General features: G+C 43.7%; 1 protein-coding gene across 3 annotated transcripts in view; it reads left to right on the top strand.

Annotated features, from left to right (window-relative positions):
- The first annotated feature begins 1,858 nt into the window (after positions 1-1,858).
- The window catches only part of ELOVL5 (ELOVL fatty acid elongase 5), an 83,149-nt gene continuing 63,951 nt past the window's right edge, over positions 1,859-21,056 (top strand). The window contains exons 1-2 of one of the 3 annotated variants that reach the window (XM_027601488.1): positions 1,859-1,994; positions 15,521-15,628. The gene's annotated coding sequence lies outside the window, so the exon portion shown is untranslated. The remainder of the gene's footprint in view (positions 1,995-15,520; positions 15,629-21,056) is intronic. The other 2 variants (XM_027601489.1, XM_027601490.1) reach the window with 2 other exon arrangements.

Below are 21,056 nucleotides of genomic sequence, written 5' to 3' on the forward strand. Positions count from 1 at the left end.
AATCAATAGTCCTGGGACACTATCTGACAGAGGGTTGGAAATTTAGAACAGAAAATGGAAGCACCACAGGGATGATGGTGATAGTGAGGAGTAAGAATTCACTCATTCACTCACTCAAAACATATTTACTAGGCTCTTATTATATATCAGGGACTGTACTAAGATCTGTGGATAAACAGTGAACAAAATTCAACATGTTTCCCCTTCCAATGGAGTTTAAACCTGAAGCAGTGGTCTTTAAAGTGGGGATACAAGCTTGAGCCAGATGGTACAGTCGGGAAACAACATGCATAAAATATTAGAACTTGGTAGTTACTTTTGCCTTAACATAAGAAAAAAATATTAAATGTATGATTTGACGGTTATATAAGTCCATAATTAAAAATAAACACAAATATTTTGGCAGTACAGGCTTAAAACATTTTACTGATATGTGAGCACAATAAAAACAATTGAGTGTATTATAAAACTTGAGATTTTTGGAATACCAAGTTAAATTTGAAACTTTTAAAAGTAGGAAAGACAGAACTTGGATAGGGTAACAGAGAGCTGAACCCACTCTGGCCTTGGGTTGCTAGCAGAAGAGTGAGGAACAAATAAAATATCTTTGCCAAACTCTTCTATGCTTCTAGCCCATGCTTTTCACATGCCCCTTATCAGAAATCTTAATCTGTGTATCTCGGTTTCCCTTGTAGCATTTACCACTGCATGGTGGTTGTTTCCTGACTGTATCACTTTACAGGTAGAGCGGTTCCTTCAAGATTTTTTTATTCCTAACACCTAGCATCTTATTTGACAAACAGAAGCCATTCAGTGTTTGTGGAGTTGAATGACAATTGACTATCAAAAGTCTCAATTATTTGTGTACGTTTAAATAACCTAATTTGTATACAGTTTGTACACCTATGTTCTTACTGCAATGGCCCAGTGCCTGGACCACAGCTGGTACCTGATAAACACTAAATTGTAATCATGTAAAAGAATTTGCTTACATTAAATGGTTGACTATGCTGGGTCAATGGACATGTATAAGAGGGCGCAAGGAGAAAGGCTTAATTTCTGGGGTTTGATATAGGGAAAGTGTGGAATACTAGGATGACAAAGGCCTGAAGTTACTCAACACCAGTGAGAAACAGCGAGGATCTATTTGTGCCTTGAGCACAAAGCACTCTGCCTTAAGTGCTTACATTTGTCTAGCTGAAAAGGCGTCACTTACTTCACCATCTCTCCTCTGAAAAGCCTCTGGAATAATTTCTAGAGTAGAAATGAAGTTGGTAGTGACCTCTGAGGAAAAATAAGAATACCTAAGAAAAAATCACAGTAAACCTACCATAAGGGAGCTAAGCTGTAACATCAATTTTGAGGGCTTTTCACTGTTGCCTGGTTCAACTGCAGACCTTCGCTCCGGTGGTCTCCGTAGGTATTTAACCCTTTCAGCTAAAACCAAGGAAAACTGGATCCCTTTCAGAATCATAAAGGAGATGGCTCCTAGAGTGGGCTTCTTGTCCAAATGCGGCCACACAACCTTGCCCAGCCTGGCTTTCAGAGACTCAGAGTTCAGGGCATCAGGAACTTCACCAATGCTATTGCGCAGGCTCTGCGTTCCACGCAGGCTTATTAGGAAGAAAGGGGGAGAAAAATTGCCCCGCGACACGTGAACCCGAGGGCACCAACCCGGGCTTCGGCTCCCCACTGCTTCGGGTTCTGGAATTTACAATCACGAAAGTTCTATTGTCTCGCTATTGGCTCCAGGGCCGCATGACATCATAGCGCTTGATTCAGCCTTCGGGCCCCGATTGGCTGGCCGCGCCATTGTGACGTCACGGTCAGCCCACGTTCTGATTGTAGATACCCGGCGCCTTCCTCTTCCCATCGCGGCGGTTCCTTGCTACCGGTGGCCTCCCTCTAACATCCTCCTCCGCTCCGCTGGCCACGGGCGCTCCTGCAGCCGCCGCGCTGCTTCTGAAAGCTGCTGCTGCCCCTCGGACTACGAGGTAAGCCGTCAGCTCCTGAAAACTTCTGCCGGGGGCCGCCGCTCGGCCATGACACCCGCGCGAGCGCGCGGCCCGGACGCCAGGGCTGCGAACCGCGGTTAGGACCGGACCCAGGGCAGAGTTACGGCTGCCGGCGCGGCCCCGCGCTCGATCCGCGTGGAGGAGAAGCTCGGCGGCTCCGGCGGGCCCCAACCCGGCTCCCCGGGCACCGACGGCGGGCGCGGGAGCGCGGTGCCGGCCGCCGGGGTGAGGCTGGGCGCCTCGGGAGTTCCCACCGTGCTGCAGTCTCACCTGTTCGGCGAGGGGAAGCATCCGGCGGGCATGTTTGCACGCTGACAGGCGCCGCGGGGACCCACGCTGTGCCCAGACCGCGGGCGGGAGGGATGGCTCTCAGAGCTCGAGTCTGCCCGCCCTGTCGGGATGAACTCGCGGATGGGAGGTCCAGGGAAGCGCCCTCTGGGAGAGCGAGTGCTCTCTCGGGGCAGAACGAAACCTCACTGAGTTCGGAGAGCCTCTGTCGGGTCGCGGGTCGGGTCGGCACCGAGAGCCAGGAAGCGCCCTCCCTCGCCCCGAGCGGAGCTCGAGGAGCCGGCGGTGAGGGGACCCTCGGCCTTTCCTTTTTCCCCTTACTCTGCTCGCGTCTGCCTCCCGGAGGGAAGCCCGTTAGCTCAGGGCCACTCGAGTTTTATTAAAACCAGAGAACAGCAGCCTGGCGATACTCGGAGAGGGATGAGGCCGGCGGGGAAGCGGCGGGGGGGGGGGGGGGGGCGGCGGGGGAGGGGACCCGAGTGCGATCTGGGCGGCCCTTTGGGGAGTCCCGGCGCGGGAGCGGCGGGCGGGGAGGGAGGCGCGCGGCGCGGGAGCGGCTCTGGGGCGGCGAAGCCCTAGGGTTGTGGCTGTTGCGACTTGTAAGGAAAAGTGCCCTTTTACAGTTTCCACGCTTGTAAGATTCGCTCCTCTCTGCCGCGTCTGTCCCCGCGTCCGGGTGGGGGGTGCGGGGGAAGTCGTGCCTGGAGGAAGAGTTGTTCTTTTTAAACCTTCTCTTGCAACCGTTCCATGCTCTTGCACTTTAAGGGTGATGGTTTCCCCTTCTCACGACTATAGTTAATCTCATCTCCCCGTTTCTTGATTGCAAATTTGGAGAATGCGTTATGCCAACTTTGGTGCTCCGGGAATACGATTCTTCCATACCTGGGGATCCGGTATGGAAGAATCCGGTGCCTGACTTAATAGCTGGGCTGGGGAACCTAGAGGTGCCAGCGGTGGGCGGGGGGATTGTGGCCAGAGAGCAGCCTTAATTATCAAATAACGGACCCGTGGCAGGAAGTGCTTTTTAGGGTTGTACCGAAGAGCTAATGTTGCTTGTTAGATTTGGTAACTTGTTCCCCTAACTGCTTGGTAGATAACCTGTTGGTTTGCACTTGTTTTGCTTGCACGTCTCAGCCAACAGCATTTGGTGCAGAATCTGCAGATACCGACATAGCCGGTTTTGCATTCGATGGCTGTGGACGAACGCTAACTTTACATCTTCGGTTAGGACACGAGTGAATCACTTTTGTAGTCAGCTTAAAAGCTGCCTGGGATTCTCCCGGAAAGCTCCGCACCTGAAGGAGAAATGTCGCTCATGGCCCTTTTAGATTCTTACCCCAGATTATAACTTCTCATTGCCCGGGAGCTTTTCTTGTACCGTTTCCCTTTTTGCATTTTCATTTCTCTTCCATTTCTAACTGAAGACAAAAAGGAAAATGTTATTGATGGCTACAGATGGCTCCTTTTACAGAATATGGAACTTCGCTGAAAAGTGAAAGTAGAAAGCATATTAAAATGTGTCAGATTTTTCAAGAAAAGTGCCTTATGACTTCAGATACTGTCCTCATTCCTTTAACCCAATTTTCTTATGTATAAGTGGGTGTTTTCTGTTGCAGAATTTTTACAGATTTCAGGAGCTATAAATGAAAGCTTGGCTTGGGATCCACCAAATAGTGGTTTAATAAATTCTTCCTTATTTTTCTTCCTGGGGAAGGGGCAGTGAGATTTAGAGGATGTAGCCAAGAATAAATCTCAAGAATCTCAAGTAACTGGGAAAATATTCAAAACTTTAGGTTTCCACAGGTACAAATTCCGGTATCCCTATGAAGTCACTAGGGTTTGTTCAGTCGGCTGTGTGCCATCTATGTAACTCTGTTACACTTTAACTTAAAAATCTAACCTAGTCAACCTAACAGTTTGTCATCTTTCAGATCTACCTAAAATCTATTCCCTTCCCTTTTTTTCTAGATGCCTTTTTTATTCATTGACTTGTCAGTTATGTGTACTTTGTGCATGTTAGGAGAGGTTATATACAAAGTTGAATGACACAGTCCTGACTCCAAACGTCTTCCTGAATTAGTTGATGTGTTCATCCTTTCATACCCATACTAAATCTATGCCTTGGACTAAAAAGGGGTCAAACACAGATTTCTGGAGGACTTTCGTGAGGGTGTCTGGGAAAGCCTTATGTGGCAGAGCTATGTTAGACATATCAGTGCTTACCACTATAAGATTGGTTAGGATGCTTTCAGTACAAGAAACAGAAAACCTGACTCAAATGGGCTTAAATGACCACCTGACTTGAAAAATCCTTAGCGCAAAACTTTCTATCAGTGTCTCTGCAGTCCTTTCAGATAATGGTTATGTCCATAGCCTGGTTTTGCAAGATGACTGCCAGCAACAATCTGGACCCCCATTAACATACTCTCATGTAGGCACTTCACTTCCCACCACCTTCCAAAGAGGGTCCTTGGCTTTGAGGTGATTAACTTAAGCCTGATTACTTGAAGTAATAACTAGAACAGTGGAAATCTGATAACCTGGGAGACCCATCCCAGAACTGAGGAAGTGGATTTAAATCTCACCTCACCTGTTGGGCTGCTGCCATACTTTCAGTGAGGGCCAGTGTGAACATGGGGGAAGTCAGCCACATTGTGAACTGTAAGGGCCTCCAAGATGTCAGTACTAAAGAGATGACTGGATTAAAGTAGGTAGAATTGAGTCTACATTTGAATGTAGCCTTAAATGTCATAGAGGAATCTTACTGATTTGAAGAGATGGGACAGGCATTCCAGGAGAGAAGGAGTTTGGAGAGCAAACATCTATGGAATCACTGGGCAAAAAGCAAGTAGCCCAGTTAGCTAAAGCTGATAGTACAGAAGTGGAAGAAAACGTTAGAAAGGCAAGTTGTTGATGATAGTAATGGCTGTTTATTACTGAGCCCTTATTATGTGTCAAACCCAATTGCTATTCCAATTGCTCTTTTTTTTTTTAAAGATTTTATTTATTTATTCATGAGAGACAGAGGGGGAGAGAGAGAGAGAGAGAGAGAGAAGCAGAGGGAGAAGCAGGCTCCCAAGGAGCAGGGAGCCCGATGCGGGACTCAATCCCAGGACCCTGGGATCATGACCTGAGCCGAAGGCAGACGCTTATCCAATTGCTCTTAATTGGTACTGTGAGCCTTCCCACTTTACAGATGAAGAATTGGAGGCTTAGTGAAATTTAGACACTTGGCCAGGGTCACAGAACATTCGAGCCCAGGTCATCTTGAGCCCCTAGCCTGCCCTCTCTCCTGAGGTTACAGAGTAGCACTGAAGCTTTTGAACTAGGAGTACGTTATGAATGCAGTGCTCCAGGAGTATGACTCTTACCAGAATGTGTAGGATGGATTGGCTTGGACAGAGGCTAGGACAGTGGAGATGGTTTGGGAGGCTGTTGGAGGTGGCCAGGGCAGTGAGAATGCCCCAGGTGGAGCTACAGCCATGAGCACAGGCTGGAGAGAGCTAATTAATTGTACTAGATTATTTCTAGGATAAGATCTATGAGACCTGGAGACCAATGGATTTGAGGGCCAACAAGACGAAGAGCACTCATAAGACTGAGTGGTCAAAGAAACGTGGTGTTATAGGGAAGAAAAAGGAAGCTTTGCAATCAGGTGGAATATAGAAACGGCCCAGATACATATCTGGACAAGCTGCTTTGCACGCGCGCGCGCACACACACACACACACACACACACACATATCTCTGTTGGCCACTTTCTTTTTGTCGCCCTTCTACAACTATGTGTTTCCACATTTTATCCATTTGCAGAGTTGTTCATATTTTAACATATCTTGGTAGAGATGCAGGTTATAATCCGTGGCCTCTTAAAATCACTGCAGGCACTTCACATATTAATATTACTGAAATCGGGATGCTTCTCAACTTTTAATGAAGTATCATTGGTGAAAGTAGGAAATCCAGTATTGATAAAGCTCATGCAGCTGGAGCCAGAAGAAAGAACCAAGGCTTCTGGGCTCATCCATCAGCTGACTTACCTCAGCTTGCGTAACAGATAGGAAAATCAGTGATGCCTCATGATACAGGATTATAGTAAAGCATATGCGTAGTTCTTTATTACAACTGAAGTAATTTGAGAAGATGGGAAGGCATAGTTGTTTAAGTAGGGGGGCGTCACCCTTGTATAGAACCTGGCTGCCATGGCTTCCTATCCTAACTTGCCACCAACCAAGAGAAAATCACTCTTGGTGATTGGTCTTTTTTTCTTTAGAACATTAAGGTGACTTCCAAGAACTAAAATTTTTTATTTTCACTTTTGCCAAAAGCAAAACCCTTGTTTCTGTTTGACTAGGGATAGAGAGTGGAAGTTGAAAGCATTTAGGTTTTAGAAAAGCAACGTCAAAATCAGTGATGGAAGTTACAGTTTTCTCTTTAAGAGGTTAACTGCTGGACGTGTTCTGGCCTAGCAAAGTAAATTGTTTAGGAAGGTAACCTGACCTAATTTTGAGTGTTTGTGATAGAACCTCTCCTCCCCCACTCACCCACACATATCCCCGATGATCCCCCTTTGAACCCATAAGTGTTACCATTAGCAAACTGTTCGGTTCCCACTGGGCTCCTGCTGGCATATTTCCTCAATGGGAATTTTTTTTTTTTGACTTGTGTGTATTTCCTTTTAGATTTGTGTGGTCCCTGGATATAGAGTATTGGTCCTTGGTGAGTGTTCAGAAAGACTAAATTCCCACCCTTCCTCCTCCCCAGGCCCCTGCCATTTGTGTTTGAAGTACAGTGATTTGTAACCATCTTTCTTAAATTAGACATTTGTACTTTTGTTTGATGTCTTTGCTGACAGGGATTTAGGAAATCATTTCTTTTTAAAAAATGTTTTTAGTGCTGGTACTTTCTCTCGTTAGGAGAATAACCATTTTCTTGAAACACCTGCAATTTCTAAGTATAATCCTTCTACTACGTTAGCACCCTCCTGCTAGCACATGCTGGTTACAGTTTCCATCTCTATGAGGTTGCCCTTTCCTGTCCCCATTGTCAACAGTTTCACCCTGTCAGGACAATCTTTATAAGCCCATACTAAAAAGACCTAATTAGGGGCGCCTGGGTGGCTCAGCCATTAAGCGTCAGCCTTCGGCTCAGGTCATGGTCCCAGGGTCCTGGGATCTAACTCTGCACCGGGCTCCCTGCTTGGCGGGAAGCCTGCTTCTCCCTCTCCTACTCCCTCTGCTTGTGTTCCCTCTCTTACTGTGTCTCTTTCTGTCAAGTAAATAAATAAAATCTTTAAAAAAAAAAAAAGACCTAATTAAAGCCATGCTGGAGGGTTGGCCATTCAGGTCTTTATGGTATCTGTTATGCTGAACCCCAGAGTACCTGTTCTCCTCTTGTCTTGGCATAGCAAATGCTGCTACAGAGTAATTCTTATGAATTTCTCTTTCCCCAAAGAATAGTTCTCATGATACCAAATTCAATAATTATTCATTTACTTCTCTGGGAGTTTGGCAGTGTGGTGTATGTCCCCAGGGGGTAGTGTTCAGGGTACTTCTGCTTCAGTCTTTGGCAGAAGAAATAAATTACTTTAATATTTACAGAAGTTGTTACCTCCATCTGCCATTTTTGTGAGCAGATATGTACCTCTGAAAATTTGAGTTTTCCTTCTTACAGAACTTCTAAATATTTACTGTGGATCTGAGGTACATTTATAAGAGCATCTAGTATGTTTTGTTTTGTTTTGTTTTAAGTAAGCAAAGTTGTGGAAAGTGAATTAAAGCAGCTGCCTTTCAGGTTAGCAGCCACACATCTGGATGGGGTTCCAGCTCTGCCCCTTATGACTGGGTAGAACTTGGAGGTGGTAATACCTGTGCCTACTTTGGAAGGGTGTTCAAACCGTCAGTATTAAACATGAAAGTTAAGTAGGGGACTGAATTTGATGATCATGGTAAAAAGATTTCTATTGTATAGGATGTCCACTGAAGCATTGTTTATAATAACAAAAGATTGTAAGATACAATAACAAAAGATTGTAAGATACAAATGTCCTTCGGAAGAATAAATTACAGCTGGGCAATGGAATACTTTGCAACTTATAAAAAGAATGAGCCTATTCTGTGGGTGCTGAATATAGCTGTTCAATAGCACATGCTAGGCACTTTTCTAAAGTGCTCTACCTATATTTATTTTGGCCTCACAAAACCCCAAAAGGTAGGTACCCCAATTTTACAGATGTGGAAACTAGGAAAGGTGAAGTGACTTGTGCAAGGCTGCACAGTCACTAGCTGGCAGAACCAGGTTTCAAATCCAGGCAGTCTGGCTATAGTCAGCTCTCAGCCATCCTGCCACACTGGAAGCCTCTGAGACAAGGTAGGCATCTTTGCATTTACAGCTCTAGACAGAGAACTAGAGGAAACAAAGTTGAGTTTCTTATTCATCATTACATTCTGAGAGGTTGACAGTATAACCAATATAGAACTTTTGACAATAAAAGGTTTAGACAAAGAAAGCTAATTCTTAACATTTATCATCAGTCCTTGAAAGGGTAACCTTTTGTTTCTTCTCTGAGTCCTTTTTTCAGAATTCTGCAATCAGGTAATCAGAAGCACAGGTATTGTGTAGCTCTGGAAGAGCTCTAGAATCATTGGTGTAAAAAATCCGTGTTCAAAAGCTCAGTTGCCGGTAGGCTGGACTGGTGTGACTGGCCATGGGCATCCAGCATCAGTTTCCTTACCTGGCCTCAGCTGCAGCTGGTTTGATTTACAAGGTGTATAAGACCTGAGAGGTGTGGGCTGGGAGGGAAGGGCACCCAAATCCTCTAGGGAGCCTCTGTCTCCAGCTCGTCTGATTTCCTTTGGACTGAGGTGTAAGTCATGTGCAGTTTGAAAACATCTAGTAGGTCATTCTGACACAGGCCCCATTAAGGGCCACCTGTTCAGGCTCAAGATAGACATGTTTATCACCACCCTTAGTTCTCTTGGGATTATTAGACTTTGTTAGAACTTTTCATTTTCTTTCTGGGTGTGGGTCGGTAGATCTAACAACATTATGATGGTTATGGGTATCACAATTCCTAAAATAAGAGAATCACAAAATTCAGAGGGGCCTACATATTAACATGGACTGTGACCAGGTGGTAACTCTTGGCTTTGGACACACTCTGTAGAAGAGATGAATAAATGATTACTAGATTGTGTTTGCTTTTAAAAGTGCCACGTTGTGACAAACTTTTCTTTTTTTAGATTTTTTTTTTTAATTAGAGAGTGAGCAAGCACAAGCAGGGGGAGGGGCAGAGGGAGAGGGACAAGCAGACTCTTCATTGAGCAGGGAGCTCACTCGGGGCTCGATCTCAGAATCCCGAGATCATGACCTGAGCCAAAGGCAGGCGCTTAACCCACTGAGCCACCCCGGCGCTCCAAACTGTGTGTGTGTGTGTGTGTGTGTATGACTCTGCCTCTCCCTCTCCTCATTCACCTCCATACCCAAGTAACATTTGTAAAATGTGGGTGTTTGGATTCAGTTTAAACAAAGAAATGTGTTCTCATGTCACGTGCCTTATGTCACACAGGCTCAAATTTAAATCCTTCAAGACTTCTCCTGGGGGTTGCATAACCTATCTTTGTAAATTATATTTTTCCACCCTCTTTTAATTTCAACCGAGGCTGTGATGCTGTTTTTGTGTATTCATATGAATTAGCTTGAAGAACATGATAATTTACTCTGAATATTCAAGTAATCACATCAGTTAAGAGACTCCAATCAGATAAGAATTATAAGTAGCTGCCCGTAGCAGAAAAGCTTAAAAGCCCCTTAAATGTTTGTCTCCCAGCTATTTGCAATTGGCAGTCTGACTTAGATGTTTAGGAATATGAAGCATTTCGTAGACTCTTTAAGCTTAGTCTTTAAGACAACCGTTAGAGGCATGCAAAAGATCTTGATGTCCGTGATGGACTTTGGCCATTGATTTTCTTGAGGCATGTTTGTAGAGGAGACAGCGGTTGCCCTGTGAAACAGGTCAGAGCTTCTCCAAAGAGCCCCTTAAACACAGTATCTCAGGACTTCCATGTCCCAAGGAGAATGCTATAAATACTATGCTTGCTTCCTCTTCAGAGCAGCTCCTTTTTGTTTATTTGGCCGGGAGTGGTAGGTTTGGAATAGGCACAGTGACCCCAAAGGAAAATGGCTATGAATGCAGTACACAGTGAGAGAGGTGCTTTTTACTGAGCCTTGGTACAGAGCTTCATGCTTGAGTTTATCATTTTGAGAAATGGGACTGGCATATTTTAAAGGGCTTCCCAAAATTCAAGATTGAGGTGAGTAATTGCAAAGTATTGTTGGAAGACCAAATCTCAGTGGGTGATATACGTGGCCATAGGTTTGACTGTCCACCCAATTTCCATCTCATTTCTTTCTAATCCACCTCTTCTGAGCTTCAGACTCCACTTATCAGCTAGGTTCACCTGGATGCCCTCCAAACCCCTCTGCCCTGTTAGCCAGCATGGTCAGGAGCACCACCATCCACCAGTTTGCCCAGGCCTTCGAGCTGGCAGTGGTGTCTGGGTCCTTCTCTCTCATCAGCCATGTCCTTTCTTCCCCCATTCTAGCTGTCAGTCACCAAGTATTGTCCTTTCAGGCCCCTTCCCCTCCCATCGTCCAAACCTTGCAGCACTTCGGTTCCTAACTGGACAACTATAGTTTCTCCCTGTCTCCTTCCTGTCTCCCCTACGGGTCTGGTCCCTACTCTCTTTTCACAGTGTCATCCTGACATGTTAACAATCTTTCACTCCCTCCTAAAAGCTTCATTTTCTCTCTCTCCAGGGCCGTTCTTGATCCCAGCTTCATTTCCTGCCACTTTCCTGTGCGCACTACTCACTCTCAACACACCACAGACTTCCATTTCTCCAAATGTGCCTGTCTGTCCCCATCTCTACTCTGCACAGGCTGTATTTGAATGCCTCCTCATCAGGTGCTCCCCCGCAAAAACAATAAACACAAAAGTAAGGCGAATTTAGTAGCAGAAAAAGCCCTGTTCTTCATGAGTCAAATCCTCACACCCTAGAGCCTGTGATCCTTTTGATTGAATCAGATGTTCCCACCCCTTCCTGCTTGTTTAACCTTAGTTCTAATACCTAACCTTTGCGTGCCTCAGTTTCCTCATTCTTAATGTAAGAATGGCTTTTCCTTTTCTTTTTGCTCAGTGTCTGGCACGTTTATCTCTGTGTCCTCGGTACGTATAGGCCATCAGGCAGGTGGTAGCTGTCTAGCAATTATTTGCATGACTGTGCCTCTAAAGATGTAGCTTTCAAGTATCAGTTCAGTAATCTGTGCTAATGGCTGTGTGGAGATGAGTGCACCTTGGTAGCCTGAGAATGCATAATATTTCAGGAATGAGGAGCCCACCGAGCAGGGGACTGTGGAGAGCTGGCTTCCCTGCCTGTAGGGTTACCATTTCCTACTCCCAGCTGAGGGAGAAGAGCAGCAGTAACCCTCAGACCATAAAAATTGCCGGACCTCCTACTTAGCCAGGAGCAAAGGTGACACGTGCTATTATTTTAAAGGACCTTGCTTATTTGCATATTACCTTGCAAAGCATTCATGTAGAATATGCCAGTGAGAGACCACACCTGTGGCACTGTGCCCAGGGAAGGAATAGAGTGAACTCCGGTATCTTGACATCCAGCTATTTCATGATAAAATAGTGATGGAAGCTGACACACTTTTTTAACCTTATTTTGGTTGGCCGCAAATTGATTCCAGGTTGAAGTAGACTGTATAGGTTGGACAAAGCCTGTCTGTGTCAGTAGCCACACGATCGTTAATTCATTGATCATTCACACTCACCATTGAGGAATCCTGTGTGCTACCCTCTGCTAAGGAGTATAGATCCTGCCGTGACACATGACCGTACACCCACTGGCAAAGAGATTATAATCCAGCGGAAGAGGTGAGGTATGTACTTGAGTCAACATAATTATTGGTACTGTGGAAATGGCCATGTCTTTTACAGTAAGGTTTGGCTGTAAGTGATGGAGATTTCAAAACAACAGTGGCTTCAGCAGGGGGATCTCAAAATAAGGTAGAAGTTTATATCTCCCATAAAAGGTTGCAGAGGTGGTCCAGGACTGGTTTAACCATCCATAGGCTCACTGCTAGCTCACTGTGCAGCAGGCTCAGAGTGTGATAGCCCCATCTTCCAGCCAGCAGGCTGAAGAGACAAAGAAAGGGCAGAAGGGTCATCCATGCCTTCTCTTAGGGTAGGTTCCCAGAAACTGCCTCTAGATAATTTTGCTTGTCTCCTTGGCCAGAACTTAAACATGTGACTACATTAGCTGCAAGAGAAGCTGGAAAAGTCTCAGCTGATTCTGGCCATAAGCAGCTAAAAGTCCTGCTACTCTATACAGAAGTTAGGCAGTAACCCCGGTCTATACCACAGGTGGTAGGTGAGTTTGACAGTCCTGCCCATGTGGAATTTAGATTCAGGGGGAGGATACTGACAAGTGAACAGGTGTCAATACTACAGTGATGGGAATTCCGAGTTGAGTGCAGGGTGCCATGAGAACAAACAGGAAGGACACCTAATTCACATGGGGAGGATCAGGAAAGGTTGCCTGGAGAATAAGCAGGAATCTGTTTGATGGAAAGAGGAAATAGGCAGAGGCTAGCAGAGGCTCTGAGGAGAGAGGGGCTGGGGGATGGAGGAGCATGTGAAGAACTGAAAAAGTCAGTGAGGAAAACCAGATGAGGAAGCAGAGGCCTGATCACGTGGGCCCTAGGAGGGCCACACTGAGGAGTTTGGACATTTTCCTGCGAGCCTTTAACTGGTTGTGAGGAGGTGAGTAACCAGAAAGATGCTTTTGGGGGGTGAGGAGCAGTACCAGACTGGGGGCAGAGATGATCCATCGGGAGGGAGTACATTAATCCAGTCTAGATGACCAGAACAGTGTGGCTTTGGGGATGGAGAAGAGTGGGTACAAGTCCTATCAATTTCATGGAACTTAAGAACTGGGAAAGAGGGGCACCTGAGTGGCTCATTCGGTTGAGCATCCGGCTCTCGGTTTCAGTTCAGGTCATGATCTCATGAGTCATAGGATTGAGCCCCGGAGAGGCTCCAAGCTCAGCCAGAGTTTGCTCAAAAGATTCTGCCCCTCCCGGGGCGCCTGGGTGGCTCAGTCATTAAGTGTCTGCCTTCAGCTCAGGTCCTGATCCCAGGGTCCTGGGATCAAGCCTCACATCGGGCTCCTTGCTCCACAGGGAAGCCTGCTTCTCCCTCTCCCACTCCCACTCCCCCTGCTTGTGTTCTTCCCTCTCTCGCTATGTCTCTCTGTCAAATAAATAAATAAAATCTTTAAAAAAAAAAAAGATTCTGCCCCTCCCCACACACTCTCTCTCTCTCTCTCTCTCCCTCCCTAAAATAAATAAATAAATCTTAAAAAAAAAAAAACGAAAGAATTCAGAAATAACTTGGCCTGCCTTTTCACTTGACAAATGTTGAAAGCGAGGTTGAAAGTTGAAATAGCTTGCCCAGGGTCACCCAGCTATATGTAGAACAGCACCCAAAACTTCCTCTGCCTAAACTTGTTCCCCTTTGTCACTGATGGATCTGCCAATTTGGCAGAACAGGGCATTGTGGGCTTCTGAGAAGGCAGAGATAAAGAGAAGCTAAGAGGCTTTGGATCTGGGTCTTAAGAGATGAGAATAATTTGCACAGGAGATTGGAGAGGGCCTCTGGATAGAGCAAATTACATGAGACTGTGGAGAATCCCAGGTGTGTTTGGTGCTCCTTAGTCCTGCAGTTTGAGTCCAGTGTAGGGTACTACAAGGAAGTAGTAGAAGATAGTGCTGCAGAAGTATTTTGAAATCATGGAAGCCTTTAATGTAAGACTAAGTGGATTAGACTTAATTCTTTAAGCAACAGGGAGCCAATTAACACTTGATATCAAAGGACTTAGTGTGATTTTCTTGACAGCAAATCCTGCATTTTTTTTTTAACTTTTGCTTCTCTTGGTGCATTGTATCAGGTGGTTGTGGTCGGCAGAATAGCAGCACCCCAAAGATGGCTGTGTCCTAATTCCCAGCACCTGTGAAGATGTTAGGCTACAGGGAAAGGGGAGTGAAGGTTGCAGATGGAATTAAGGTTGTTGATCAGCTAACTGAAATAGGAGATTATCCCAAATTATCCAGGTGAAATCAGTGAAATTACAGGTGTCCTAAATTGTGGAAGAGCGAGGCAGAAGAGAACTAGAACAGTGGTGGTGCAAGGAGACTTGGTCCAATGTTGCTTGCTTTGAAGATGGATGACCTCGAAACAAGAAATGCAAGCAGGAAGGAGGATTCTCCTGTAGAGCCTCCAGAAAGGAGCGCAGCCATGCTGCCACCTTTGATTTTAGTCTGAGACTCATTTGAGACTTCTGATCTCCTGAAATGTGAGAGAGGTTTGTTTTGTTTTAAGCTCCTTCGTTTGTGGCTGTCTATTACAGTAGCCATGGAAAACTAAAACAATGGTCGGCGTTTGTTTGCCTAGTGAAGGGGAGCTGTGCTTTAGGAGGGATTAGTGGGACAGATCCATTTGTTACAGGGATTGGCTAGGAGGAAGTTCTGCAGGTAGAGAAGTGATGGGGTGAGCCTGGAGGGGGCGGGGGGGCGGGGGAGGGGAGGCTGAAATCGCAGAACTCCTACAAGACCAGGAGCCTGGGTGGCCAGGTATCCAGGGCGGGCGAGGGATGGAGTGTGCTTTCTCAGGGCTGGACTCCAGGGAAGGTTATAGAGCTGGTAACAGAAATATGGGGATCAGAAAGAAGAGAAGATTGTAAGAGAAGTGTGATGAATTCAGTTTCTGGCTTAACGGAGTTTGAGGTTCAGGAGCTTCACATGTGTGTAGGTGGAGAGAGAGCAGATGCAAACTGGCCCTTGATGTCTAGGATTAGGATGCAGGATTGGGTGTCACTGGTCATGATTTTTATCTATACTGTTTCTTTAAATTTCTCCAGCGTAGAGACTCAGCAACCCTAGTAAAAAATCCAGTTATGTTGTATTCCTTAAAATTAAGAAGTTTTTCCTAGTGCTTTACCAAAATTATTTCTGCTGCTGTTCGGATTCTGTATACCCTTAAACTTTTTAATAAATACAACTAATACTAAATAAATAACCAATACATTTAAGTAAAATAAAAATAACATACTTCTGTGACCCTGTCTTGCATGTTTTGTTCTGTGCTGCAGGTCACCTTCCCAGAAGCCTCTCTGGTTCAGGTCGGTCTGTCACCGTGCTGGTCACTTGGGGTCCTATTTCCAGGCCCTGAAACTGTCAGATCTCCCTTACTGAGTCAGGTAGGATGGAGCCCTAAACAAAGCTTGGCTTGTGCTGGAAAAAGAGACATGGATGCTTCTTGCTATATCATTTCCATAGCTGTTTTAGAAGTATCAATTTGCTGTTGAACTATGTGTACACCTATTTTAGATGTGGTTACATCCTGAAAGTTCTTGGTTTCCAAATTCCTTTGTTCTTCATAATGAGCTTGGTTGTAGTGATTGAAATTACAGCCTGTTTCCTGAGAAATGGGAGAGAAACCATTTCAGGGCAAGCAGAACATATTGAGATGACAGACTTTTTTTCTGTGCACCACATTGCGTTCCCACCTGTCTGTTGATGCTGTTTTATCTGTTTGATCACTGTCCTTTACTTGGTGGCATTTGTACCATGTAATTGAAGCTTAAAAGAAGAAAAGGAAGATGTTTCAGTGAAGACTGTACTAAATATAATCTAAATTTTTTAAAGCCTCTGAAGATAGGAGGTATGACTAATAAAGTAATGACTTCCATAAACCGCACATGAAATCACTTTGATTTCATTAAGTTACTTATATTTAATTCTTCAAAAGAAATACGGGGTGCCTCGGTTGCCAGTTGGTTAGGGGTCTCCCTTCGGCTCAGGTCATGATCCAGGGGTCCTGGGATGAGCCCTGTGTTGGGCTCCCTGCTCAGCAGGGAGTCTGCTTCTCCCTCTGCCTCAGTTCCTCCCCCTGCTTGTGCTCTCTCCCTCTCTCTCTCTCTGTGTCAAATAAATAGATAAAATCTAAAAAAGAAAAAAGTTTCAAAAAAGGACATAAGATTGAAACAAATCTCATTCATTCTGGCTAGACCAACTAAACTTTCTGTTCTCCCTTCCCTTTGCCCTTGATTAAGATTTATGTGTCCTATATTGTAGGTTGTCATTTACATTAATCAGTATCCTTATAAGACAAAGCCCCCCCCCCCAAACATCCAGAAAGTGGAAACCGAGTGCAAGATGGTTTGAAGCCCTGTTGAAAAGGAGAGGAAGGAGAAAGTGTTGGTCTCGTTCGGTGCCCATTAACAAGTCAACTTTTTCTTTGAATTGAATTCTTGTTTCCTCTAGTGCCCATTAACCAGTCAACTTTTTCTTTGAATTGAATTCTTGTTTCCCCTAGTGAAACAGTCTACTTGGCTTATAGACATCTCTGTAACACTGTCCAAACTAAGAAAGCAAATAGAGGAAACATTTTGTGGAGAGAAACTTAAAAAATACCTGCTCTGTGGCTATGACCTAAAGGTGAATGCTCTGAGCTCTGGATGAAAAGTGTGGGGTTTCTTCCTAACAGATGGGAGTAGGTAATGTACCTTTGAGCAAGTTAAGTGTTAAGCTTCACACAAGATTTGTTCTCTCATTGACACTGCTCTGTTCCAAACAAATACGCTTCAAACAGTGAAAGGAGTCATGCTTGGAGAGGTGAAATGTCACTCTTAGATTCTTATTTTGGAGGAGAAGGGAGTGTCATGCAGTTTTCTCCCTCTTTTATTCATATTCATTCTCTGTCTCTCTCTGCTGACCTGCTTTTTCTTCCTTCAGCTGGGACTCTGCTTTCCTTCTGGTAATTAGAATATTTCTGTACAATGTCAGGGACATACCTGCACCTGACACCTCATTTAGAGGAAGAAAGGAGGTGAGCACACAGCCCAGCTGGTGATGCTGGGAGTAGATAGTGGCCATGCTGCAGCCTGTTGGGGGGGAAGCTTTCTGTCTGAGGAGGCTGCATTTTGAAGTTTTGAAAAACCTGCATGATGCTAGCTTGAACTGAATTGCAAAATGAGTCAAACGAGGACCTGGTGAAAATTGGACAACTGAGGTGACAGCAGACAAATGGAAAGTGTGGTTTTTTACAAGGTGTTTTGTTGTGGCAAATTGAAGTCAGGAAAATGAATTTTTGACTTTCATTCTAAGCTAGCCTTTTCTCTTTCTATAAAAAGAACATATAAGTACTTCAGCTTTTGTGTTGTGGTTGATGAATGGACATATTCTCCTTGCAGAGCTGCCTAATGTGATTGAGCCACAGGAAACTTGCAGCTTTTGTTATTTATGAATTTAAATTTTAGTTTTTGGTGCGTTAGAGTGTCCACGAGGAGTAGCCTCATTTGGAGGGGGAGTTAGTATCATTCTTTGACTAAAGAAACTTTCAGAGTTTTTATGCCCACATAGTAATGTGAAAATCAGCTCATCCTGTCTGATTGGTGTTGAGTTTCTCATCATACCATACTATATATAACTTGATGAGCTGGTGAGGAATCAGTAAGAACTTAATTATCTCATGGGGTACTTTATTTTTTTTTAATTTAAATTTAATTAATTAACATATAGTGTATTATTGGTTTCAGAGGTAGAGGTCAGTGATTCATCAGCCTTATATAACACCCGGTGCTCACTACATGATGTGCCCTCCTTAATGTCTATCTCCCAGTTACCCAACCCACCCCCACCTCCCCTCCAGCAACCCTTAGTTTGTTTCCTATACTTAAGATCCTCTAATCTCATGGGGTACTTTAAAAAATATATATATGTGTATATATTTTTTTAAGATTTTTATTTATTTGACAGAGAGATCACAGGAAGGGGGAGAGGGAGAAGCAGGGAGCCCGATGCGGGGCTCGATCCCAGAATCCTGGGATCATGACCTGAGCCCAAGACAGACGTTTAACCGACTGAGCCACCCAGGCATCCCCTAAAATATATTTATTATGTTTCATTCATTATCATTAGCTTGCTTTCAAAATGACTACATTTAAACGAGCTTCAAGTATTTGAGGGTGCAGTTTTTAAACTCTGTACTCCAAGTGAAATTTAACTCCCACTAAAGTATAAAGACATTCTTTTTGAAGTATATTTGGGATATTCGCTGGTAAATTGGGAGGCTAAATTTATATTATCTTTTTAGTAGTAAAACCTTGTAGAGAGGGAAAAGTTCTATACACAATTGTTAATACATCAGCTCTCAAAACTTTTGGTCTTAGGACCTACACTTTTAAAAATTATTAAGAACTTCAGAGAGCTTTCATTTATGTGGGTTATATCTCGGTATTTATTAGAAATTATTTTTAAATGATTTTTAAATAACAATTTAAGTGGCAATACATCTAAAAATAATGAGTCCATTACATGATAATATAAATAACCTATATTTTCCAAAACAAAAAAATTAGTGCAAGTAGGCTTGTTTTGACATTTTTACCAACATATTATGCATCTCCCTTAATGAAAGACAGCTTCTTTAATCTGCTTCTGCATTCAGTGTTTTGATATATCACACATCATGGAGTCTCTAAGACACTTTACAATGATGAGAGAAATGAAATTAAACATGTAATCTCTTAATAATATAACACAAATAGTTTGGGTCCTGTGGAACCCCTGAAAAGGGCCCAAGGACCCTCAGGGATGTCTGGGCTATACTTTTGAGAAACCTGTTCCAATCAGATCCTATTTATTTAATTTTTAAATAAGGACTGCCTTTCTACTTAGCTACGAAAACACCTTGTTTTTTTTTCCTTATTTCAGCAGCTATTACCTCCTGAATGTCACCTTCATATTTGAACATCGTTAGGTAGGCTGGTTTGGGTCATTTTATCAAATAAATGTGTGGGGTACCCTATTTAGGATAATACTTGAAAGTAAATCCATGCCCTCTAACAATACTGGTTGCTTGTGTGGATGCTCATGGAAGACTGTAGTGGTCAGTGTTTTTTTTTAAATCCAAAGTAGAAGGGACTAAATTTAGAGACTAAGGTCTCAATAGCATAAATAGCTTTTTAGATGTTCATTTTATTTTTTTACTTATCCTATTCTGTTTGCTATTTATACATTAATATTTGGGCCTTTAAATTGACTGTTTTTTGGAATAGTTTTTAAAATAGCTAATTTATTTTTTTGCCTATTTGATATTATTTGCCTATTTGACTTTTTCTTTAACTGTTGATTTTGGACAATGCTTTTGCTTTAATAAAAATTTGCTGCACCCTGTCCCACTTCTGCATCTTGTTCTCTTCATGCCATTTAACCTTTATAATTTCATGTGTTAAAGTTTCCTCTGACCTTTTTTTTTTTGGAATGTCTGATGATGTAGAACTCTAGTTGGGGTTTAGTAAGCACTGCATGCACCTCTCCTTGATTTTACTCTAGAGGATTCTTTCAGAATGTTCGTAGCCTCTCGTCCTGTGTTCTCTACATCAGGTACATAGTGAACAGCACTATTTCACATACCAAGATTTTTCCAGGAGGTATATTTTGCACTGTCCAATATAATAGTCAGTAGTAGCCACAGGCAGTTATTCAGCACTTGAAATATCACTAGTGCAACTGAGGAGTGAGTTTTTAGTTTGATTTTAATTGATTTACTTTTAAATAGCTACATGGGGCTCATGTCCCTCTTATTGGGCAGTGCAGCTCCGAGGGTGTCTGGCAGCTTCTTTTTAATGACTCATGCCTGGCTGTTTCTTGACCTCGGTTTCTTGCAATCTCATCCATTCATTTTTAGAAGAGTTTTTTGGTGTATTTTGTCAGTTTTAGAAGTGTTGTAGCAGATTTCACTGTAGACTGCCTTATCACTGGGGAGGGAACTAGAGGGAATGTTGGAGCTGAAGAAATATGGAGGCTGTTGATATTGGCTGCTTTTTATGAGGTTTTGAGATGCTTCTAGATGAGATTTAAGAGGAAAACAGGTTAAGGGAAGGATTTTTAGGTTGGGGAGACTTGAACAGATTTGTCAGCAGAAAAAAGAATCTTATAGACAGAGGAAATTGAAGGTAAAAGGAAATGGGAGTTAAATAAATTCTTGAAAGAGGCAGGAAAGGATCCAGAGTGCAGGTAGGAAGGTGGAAAGCCACTTTTTATGAATTTGAAGGGAAAAGAATGATTTTTTTTTTAAGCATTTGAATTTTTTTTGAAGTGAAAATCACATAATATTACCTATTTTAAAGTGGACAATTTGGTGGCGTTTAGTTCAACCACAATGTTGTGCTCCCATCACTTCTAATTCTGGAACATTGTTGTCACCCCCTAAGGAGACCCTGGGCCCATCAGCGGTCACTCTGTTCTCCCTGCCTCCACAGCCTCTAGGCCACCCCTAATCTTTCTATCTTGATTCATTTGCCTGTTCTGCATACTTCATATAAGTAGAATTATACAACATATGTAACCTTTTGTGTCTGGTGTCTTTCATTTAGCATAATATTTTTGAGGTTCATCCAGGTAGTAGCATGTAAAAAGTGATATGACTTAAGGAGAGGGAGTTTTTAGGAATTCATCTTGACATTTCGAGTCTCAGCAAAATCAACAGTTCCTCCAGTTGGAGTTCCTTAGGATTAAGTTTCCACAAAGGTGGACACAGCATCAAGAGTATTTGTGGAATGGGTGACTGTGAGGTCCATTCTGAGCAGGGAAGTGCACTCCCAGGGGCCAGAGCTGGGAGGG

Source organism: Zalophus californianus, chromosome 7 (assembly GCF_009762305.2).
Source record: "Zalophus californianus isolate mZalCal1 chromosome 7, mZalCal1.pri.v2, whole genome shotgun sequence".
Lineage (NCBI taxonomy): Eukaryota > Metazoa > Chordata > Mammalia > Carnivora > Otariidae > Zalophus > Zalophus californianus.